Raw genomic sequence first — 9382 nt, forward strand, 5'->3', positions numbered from 1 at the left:
TCGTGAGAACATAAATGTTTTGTAGTCAGTGCAATATAGTTAGCAGTGATGGTTCATGTCTGGGATCATGCTAGAGAAACAGATTATTTAGGGAAGATACGCTTTTTCTTTGTCCTCTGGCTTTATCAAGGAGTTGAGAAGAACATCAATTGATGGTTAAGTCTGTACCTCTGAGACTGGCTAATAAAGAACCCTTAATTGCTTGTATTAGTATAGATATCCCTTAAGAAAAAAGCCTACTGAAAATGTAGCTGACTCCGAAAGGATTTTATAAGCTGATATCATCTTTGGCTGTGTTAAACTATGATGGAATATTTCTCCCTAATAGCATGCCCAATGTTACAACAAAATTTAAAATGGCTTTGAATCAAAAAGCATCTATGGCTTTTTTTTTCTGAAGAAGCAAAACTCAGTACTGGCGCTTTTACTCTCAAATTCCCGTTCTATTGTATTTTTCCTTTGGAAGGATATAAAAGAGGGAATTTAGTTCCCATTTGCAAAGGCTACTATGAAAAAATATTCTGAAAGCATTTGATGGCATAGGTGTGATAGAGGTCAGATTATGAAAGAAGTGAGATTTACTTATGCATCAGAACCTAATTTGGGCTTCTGACTCTCATTTGACCAGTTTAAGATTTGTCTCATGTAGTTAGGGTGTTATGAAACAGAAAGTACCTAGCTTGACCATCAGTCTGGGATTATTTTTCCTGACTTCAGCCACCCAGAAGTCAAGAAACTGAACTACTCATCTGGCTCCACCTATCATCCGTGGAGACAGGGGAACTTTTTGCATCTCCTTAGGATGGAGTGCATCATCATCCAGAAGCGTCCACCTCTCATGACTGAGTAAATAGGGAATTACAGCAGATGGAAAGCAAAGGATCACAATATTCTTGTAGGGAGAGAATAGCTAATAAGAATGAAATTACTGGAATGTCAATGTAAGTATATCACATTAAGAAATCGGGACAACCCTCCATGTTTACAGTGCAGTTCAGAACTGGATCAGTCCATAGATGAAGGGTCACAACTAATTGTGCAGATGACTTTCATAGCTGGGGAGCTGAAAGGTGCATCAGGACGTTTGCTCAAGTTCTGTCTCACTTGATCTATTTTTGTGCTTATATTTCTAAGGTTGATTTCTCATTGCCAGCATCAGTTATACTCACAGACTCACACAATCACAGAATCACAGAATGGTTCGGGTTGGAAGGGACCTTAAAGATCATCTAGTTCCAACCCCCCTGCCCTGAGCAGGGACACCTCCCACTAGACCAGGCTGCTCAAAGCCTCATCCACCCTCGCCTTGAACACTTCCAGGGATGGGGCATTGACAACTTCCCTGGGCAACCTGTTCCAGTGCCTCACCACCCTTACTGTAAAGAATTTCCTCCTGATATCCAATCTAAATCTCCCCTCCTTCAGTTTGAGGCCGTTGCCCTGTGTCCTTTCATTTCACTCCCTGATAAAGAGTCCCTCCCCATCCTTCCTGTAGGCCCCCTTTAGGTACTGGAAGGCTTCTATAAGGTCTCCCCGGAGCCTTCTCTTCTCCAGGCTGAACAACCCCAACTCTCTCAGCCTGTCCTCATAGCAGAGGTGCTCCAGCCCTCTGATCATGTTCGTGGGCCTCTGCTGGGCCCATTCCAACAGGTCCATGTCCTTCTTGTGTTGAGGACTCCAGAGCTGGACGCAGTACTCCAGGTGGGGTCTCACCAGAGCAGAGTAGAGAGGCAGAATCACCTCCCTCAACCTGCTGGCCACTCATTGTAACTGGAAGTTTTGCAGGATGACTGTAATTATTTGGTATCTGGAGCATCATTTCTGGTGTCTTCTAGAACAGAAAGTCCTATAAATTATGGTTTTAAAGTTCACAGTGCTGGTATTAAGCTGGCATTTGAAGTCATTGTAAAATATCTGCTAAATATAGATTACAATATGACAGAAAATCTCATTTCTTTTGGATATGTCATGAACTAAACATTCTTCAGGTCTATATACTTACTTAATCCTGTGAAATTCTTCACAAAAAGTCTCTCAATAACTTTCCAAAATGAAAACTTACTCTTCAGACAATATCATGACCATCCCTATGCAGTCTGTGCTGGCGTGATGCCTACTGATGGGGAGCTTTGCTGTATAAGATAGAGATGAATATTTGATGAAGTAGTTATTTATTTAGCATATCTGTAGAGACAGACAATATTTTTCTTGTGACTCTTGTTAGTCATCAAAAAGATTTACGACCATTTGGCTCCTCCCCTACCTGACCCGCTGACATTTGTTGGGATCATGTGTTTGTTGTGGGACTGCTACCAGGACAGTGACAAGATCCAAAAGGAAAGGAAGGAAAGGAAAAAGCTGCCTTTTAAAAAAGTGCAGTAATCTCCTTGTGTATCACTTTGATGTGTTCTTCATCATATGCATTTATACGGCAGCTGAAATAGATGATGAGGTTAGGTGGCTGTTTGTGCAGGCTTCTGGGTATTATCTTCAGTCCTGTGTGATAAACTCCAGGCAAACTTCTCTGTGCCTGAGGCTATCTACTTGAACGGGAAAAATATTCATATGTAATGCATTCTGAAAGTGACATAACAAAAATAAGGTAACAGTGAAATCTCCGAGAAGATATTCAACAAACAATGCATAAGGACCTTATTTCTGGTGGAACTGTTGTGTAACTCACCCTTATGGACAAACTGAGCTAATGCCACGAAGGAGGAATTCTTCAGCTCTTTACATACTGCTGCTAAGAGTGGAGGTAGCAGCATAAAATCAGAGATATTCATTGTTAAGAAGAAAATTAATTTAACCAGCATTCTGAAACCTGCTGGAATAATTTATACAGTAAAATCTCTTGTTTTAGCTTGTCTCGGATGAGAGAGTGAATAAAATAGGAGTACAAGGAGACAGTGTAAGGAGGATGTGCTCTCTCTTACAGACGACCATTGAATATTTTGGAATTATTAATACCTCAGATCCACAGGTGTTTTAATGCATACTGGCTCAGTGTACTAAATAATAACAAAGCATAAGATATTATTGTGGAAGAAAAATCTATCAGAGACCACTGAATCAGATTAGAGAATAGGACAAAGGACAGCAAAACTGAGGAAAAGAAACTCAGACAGAAAAATATGAAAGATAACTGGAAGCTGTTTAAGAGTGACTGGATTAAAAAGAAGTCTCAATTAATAAGCATAATAGAGAACAATGTTGTTTAAAATGCCATCCTGGGTCAACGTATGAAGTGAAGGCATAGTTAGAAAACAAAAAGCCTACATAGCAAATGGATAAAATGGGAAACACATAGTAATCAATATAAATTAGAAGTTATATATTGTAAAAATAGACAAAAAAAATAAGGCAACAGTGAAAAAACATCGCCTGACATGGCTTAAGACAATAAAATGAGTTAAGAATATTTTAAGAACAACAAAAGTCTTAACAAGGGTACATTCTGCTGCTTGATGCAGATGATAAAATTACAATGTTGCAGAAAAAACAAATATTCAATAAATATTTCTGTTCTGCATTTGGAAAGAAGAAAGATGATGTACTTATATCACATGGGCCAATGAAAAGTTTTCCACTCCATTAGTGACCAGGAGGAATGTAAAGTATGTACTGGTGGTAAATATTTTAAAATCAGCAGGTCTGGATATCTTACATGGGAATACTAATACAGCTTATTTAACTGATCTCTAGCCTGCTGATAGTGATATTCCATAAATCCTGTAATAGTGAGGAAATATCAGAATACTACAGTGTCTGTTCTATGCCAATATTAAAAAAAGGCAAGGTCAATAATCCCAATAGATATGCACCAGCAAGGCCAACAGCAGTTCAGGGAAAAAAATATTAACTGATAGAGAATCCTCTGACAACGAATAAGAAAATCTAGGGATGCATCAAAATACATCTTAACAAAATAAATCAGCATCAAAATAATCTTGACAAAAAAAAACCATGTCAAGAATAATTTAAGCATCCCTGCCATGAGCAGGAAGATGACTAGAGATGGTCTTAAAGAACTTTCTAGCCCTACCTTCTGTGGTTCTGTGAAGAGATAACGTGGTTACCAACAGAGAGTCCTCAATGGACAGGAGGGATGTATGGGATGTGAATTCTGCCTGACTTTATTTCTTAAATTGTTTTCTCACTGAATGTTTCTTCATGTATAGCATTCAGATCAGGGGCAGTGCTGGACATTTGTACCTGGATTACTCCCACTCACTGAGAGAAACAAAGGACAACAGGATGGCCAAAGCATAAGGAAAACAGTCCAGCCGAGTTTGTCTGCTGGACATAAAGCAAAACAGAACAAAATCATGCTGCCAGTGCTTTGCAAAAGCCATGGAAGTTGTATTAGGATGAATTTTAAATTCAGTACTATTCAACATTTTTATCATTGCCCTAGAAGTAAATATAAACTCACTGCTGATGAAATATGCAGGTATTAGGAAGCCTTGTGAAATGGCGATGATGAGGGGAAAGCATTTACATAGAGCAGGCTGTATAACCTAGCAGATCAGACACACTCAAGTAAAAAGCCTTTTACTACAGCCAAATGCAAAGTTATGCATGTGGGAACCAGATAGAAGATTAGGAGATGTGTAATCAGAAACTTTACCCTGGAAAACAGCGCTCTGAAAAGGATCAGGGTCGTCAGAATACAGAGCAGTTTCACTCCAGTGAGATACTGTGGCAAAAAGGGTGAAACCAATCCTTGAATGCATAAACAAGGGAATAGTGAGTAGAAGAACCGGGCTGCTTTTCTTCCCTTTGTGATACTCATGAGACCAATCATAGGCAGTGTATTTATTTTCAAAGATTGTTGAAAAGCTGGGGAAGGTGCAAAAGAAGCTTAGTAACTATTCAAGATCTAACGAAAATGCCTTATTGTAGAAGACTTACAGTGCTCAACCTGTCTGACTTACTGAAAAGGAGATGACTTGATTTATGGCTTGATTAATGAATTGGTACTGTTAAAGGCATAAAACACTATCAGGAAAGGGCTCTCAGCAGACAAAGTCGTACTGAGGACTGAGTGCAGGAATTATAAATCCAGACAAATTCAAGTGAAGAATGAGACACAGCTAATCATTAACCACTAGAACAAGCTAATATGTGGTGAATTCTTCATCTCTTTATGTCTTCATATCAAGACTAGACGTCTTTCTTATTGGCCTACAGCCAACTAAAAATTGTCAAGCATGAGTTATAGCATTTAATAATGGAATATATCCACGAAAATTAATGTTCAATGATATCTAGAGGTCATTCTAGGTGATAGTGATTGCTGAGATCCATTATGCTGTAGGAGAGAGATCTATTTATTAATTATTATGATTATTTCATTAAGTCCTAGCTAAACACGCATCTTTCCCTCTGTTCTGCCCTTTAAGTGCTGCCATTTAATGATAACAAGATGAATTAAGGTTGTCAAGATAACTAATGAAAGAAACTGGAGGACTGTAAAAGTCCGTGATTGATTTTATCTCTTTAGATATTCCAGTAGATGGTCACTTTACCGGCTGGACTGGCATAACACATAGGGAATATAAGTTGTTGTGTGACTTTCTTTCCCTTTCTTTATTCCTCTGTCTAGAAACTTCCTTTTTTTGTCTGTGACATCCACCTATGGTAAGTAAGTAACCTAGCCTCATGTATACATTGTATTAACAAAACCAGACAAAATATTTTTGGAAGACATGAATGGAAGTGGAGATGCTGGGTAAGAACCTATTTTTGGTTTGATTTTGGAAATCAAAAGAAAAGCAAAAAAAAACCCCACAACATTGCCATAGGAGGCAACGTTTGCAACATTATTTCCATGGTTGAATATGGGAACCTGCTTTGCCAAAGTGGTATTTGATGTTTGTATCACCAAAATGAATAGGCATGAATAGCTGCTAATCTGATCTTGAGAATCCCTGTACATCTGGGTGCCTAAATGCTTTTAAGAATTGGGCCCGTGAGAACTTCCATCCTATATAATCCCAAAGCACTTTGGAGGCCCCCATGGCTCTAGGGCAAAGCACGGGTACTACTGGTAGTGCACAGCCTTTCAAAATAGCAGTTTAAGAAAGAAACTGAAGAGTATCATCACTAATGCAACTTCAGGGGAAATTCAGGGAATGAAAAATGGAGAAGGGCAGAGTAGATAGTTTGTATTTATAGTAGATAGCTTATCAGACCAATTTAGCCACTTCTCTTGCTGCTTCAGCACTGTTTGTGAACAGCTTTTGTTCATCTCAGATGGTTTTGTTATTCAAAAAGCTCTTAGCCCATGGAATGTTCTCGAGCAGCTCATTGTGAATATTTGATACATGGAAGTAGAGTCAAACTGTGATTTTTAGCTCTGAATCGCTTTTATGTATTCCTTTGACTCATCCACTTTCCACATCATTTCAAATCTCAGAGGAACACTTTTTCAATTTCATTCATACTATTTAATTGCTCCCAACCTTCTTCATTTATCTTGTTTTATACTGTAACCCTTGTCTTTTCCATCATTTCCCCTCATTCATTCCCCTCCTATCCCTCGTTTATTATCACTACACGACTAATGTTTGAGAATTGTATTGTAAGGGACTCGGAGCAGACACTTATTATTTTACTGTTGTGTGGAGCACTTTGCATACATGTTGTGTTGTATAAATAAAAACTACATCTCCAGAAATATTTAGTCCTTCAATTATATTTTGCAGTATAATATGTACCAGACACACTATATGAAATAGAATTATTTATTATAATTATCCCATCTTTGGTACTGACATTCAAAAGCATTTTAGGTAAATCATGTGCCTTCTCTCTTCTCTGTGTCAGTTTCTTAGCTAGCTCAGAGTTACAAGACGTGTCAGTGACATGCAAGCATTGGGTTGTTTGGCATTCTGGAAACCCTTCAAATGTAAAACCTCTTTGCTTATCCTGCTTTCTACTGGCATGTCTCAAAGCCTTCTAGCAAAGGAAACGTGTTGCCTCTTTTACAGCTGGGGAAAAAGAGAAACAGAGAGGTGAATTGGAAGCCATTGAGAAGGCCTGAAGCATGTCTGTGAACACAACCCAGGTCTCCAGGTCTCCAGTCTCCCGGCATTTTTAATGGGCAACACTTCACCACAAAACATGGAGTTGCACTGCACATGTCCAGGTTTGTATAGTGGCTTGTCCCTCCCCAAAACAACATTTGCATTTTCTTAAACCTGGCAATATAACAGAAAAAAACCAGAAAACAGAGTTGCCTCCAAACCCTTCAGGATCCGTAATTTCCACATATATGCTATTTGCTTTTCTTCTGCCCCTGAAGCCAGAAGAGAAACCATGAGGGATTCTTTTATTTATTTTTATTAAAAATTCAAGCAAATACAGGCTTACCTAGTCAGACATCAGTCACACTTCTGGTAAATTTTGTTTGCTGCTTCTTCTAGAAGAAGTCTGAGGCTGCTGTGTTCTGAAGGACCCACCTGGCATCTAATCCACATGAAGGCAAAGGTGGCAGGAAGTAGTGGAGGCTATTAGCACTCTGCTGAGCAATTTATCAGTTAGTCCAAAGAGATGATCCCTGAACAACATCCCAGAGGAACCTCAAAGTTTTGACAGTCTCTATGAAAATGTCTTGCTAACGTTCATTCCCATGGAGACCTTGAATGTGAACACCCCTGGACAGGGCTTTCCTAAACAGGCCACCCTGACAGTAAGAGATGGTTTGCTGCGTGCCACTTTGGGAGCATCTCTTAGGAGTAAAAGTTTCCTATCCATCACGTCTAGTTTCAGAGACAAGCTCTTAGGGATCCACAAGGTATGGCAGGTGTCTATTACAGAAAAATGTCTTGAAGGAAAGCAGATAGTGCAAAGCTAAATACTCATGAAAACTTTACTATTACAATTTTTATCTAGAGGAAAGAATATGCTCTGAGTAAGGGAATGATTTCAGCAATCCCAGAGAGAAAGGCCAGAATTTTCAAAAATAACTCTGGGTACCTTGGAGAATACTGCTCAGCCTTTAACATTTTGAGGCTGATCCCAAGGACAGCACCTTACTAGCAGAGACTGGCACATGCACGGATAAACGAACTAAAGTTTAGAGGGATTAAATTTTGGGCAGAGATAAGAACCTGCATGGACCTTACTCCTGCCTCAGTCCCTTTGGTAATCAAGCACTTTGTCAGGAGTGATGAATATAGCGTTAGTGTCTGAAGCCATAAAAAGAACCCAAATGTATTTTGATAGAGCCTACGGGGGGGGCAGGGAAGCCCCTGCTACAAGCGAAAGAAGAGAGGAACCCATCAGGCCAGGGAGGCCCCTCCAGCTTGAAGGAATTACGTTTGAAAATTTCCTTCATGTTTTCTTCAGTAAACTCAATGAATGAGTGAAGGCAGTGAAAACCCATGGCTTTTATTTTTTCTACCCTCACCAAAAAGAAAAAGAGACAAAGGAAGCAATTTCCCTGTTATTGCATGAAGACCTATGCAAGCTGATCTGAGACAGCATGTGATTTGTGGTATTCTTCAAAATGCACTTCCTACTTCAGGGATTTGAAGAACATTTGTCACCACAGTGACTGGGTGCTCCCTCCGAAGAAAAAAAAATAAATTAGTTCGATCTTTAATTTCTTTGAAAGCTTCAAGATTTCTCTTTGTTCCTCAGTTTCCTGACAGACAAGCCTGTGTTTTGGATATACATCTGTGAGGTGCTTATTAAATAAACACAGAGCATCTCCTCTCTATTCTAGACATCCAGGGAGATGAAATTCACAATTTCCAGTTGCAGAACCTCCTCAGGCAAACAGGAGAGAAAAAGCCGAACTTCCCCAAGGAGGGGAAAACCCTGACTGCAGCTTGAGAGGTTTTAAACAATTGTGATGAATTTTTCCACATCTTCGATGCACTGGCTGGCTGGAATCAGGCTGAACCAGGGCTGGGTGGAGAACAGGGAGCGTTATAAGGTGAGATTCCCGTTTCATTTGTTGCAGAACCCGTTAGCATGTAGAGAGCGAAGCAGGAAATTAGGGTAAGGGTGATTTAATGAGCCAGGCAGTTAAACCCTGCTCTGGAAAGCTGGATCCCATTCCTCATTAGTTCCTAAGCAATGTCAGACAAGTCACTTGGACTAAAGTGGTATGACTAATGCAGATTCTTGATTTTCCAGGCCCTCCTTTTTCTAGACTGGGGCTGGATGAGCATCCATAACTGGAATGTAAATATAAGGAGCCATATAAAACTAAATTCTCTGGGGAAAAAGAGATGCTATGAATCTCAAATTTATGAGTCCTTTTAACTGTAACATGTCTGAGCTTCAAACCCCAGTCTCCAGAGTGAGATCTTACCTCACTGGGAATGACTACACTGGCAGCATATTTGTGATGCATTCAGGTATCAGT

This window comes from Rissa tridactyla, chromosome 4 (assembly GCF_028500815.1).
Source record: "Rissa tridactyla isolate bRisTri1 chromosome 4, bRisTri1.patW.cur.20221130, whole genome shotgun sequence".
Taxonomy (NCBI): Eukaryota; Metazoa; Chordata; class Aves; order Charadriiformes; family Laridae; genus Rissa; species Rissa tridactyla.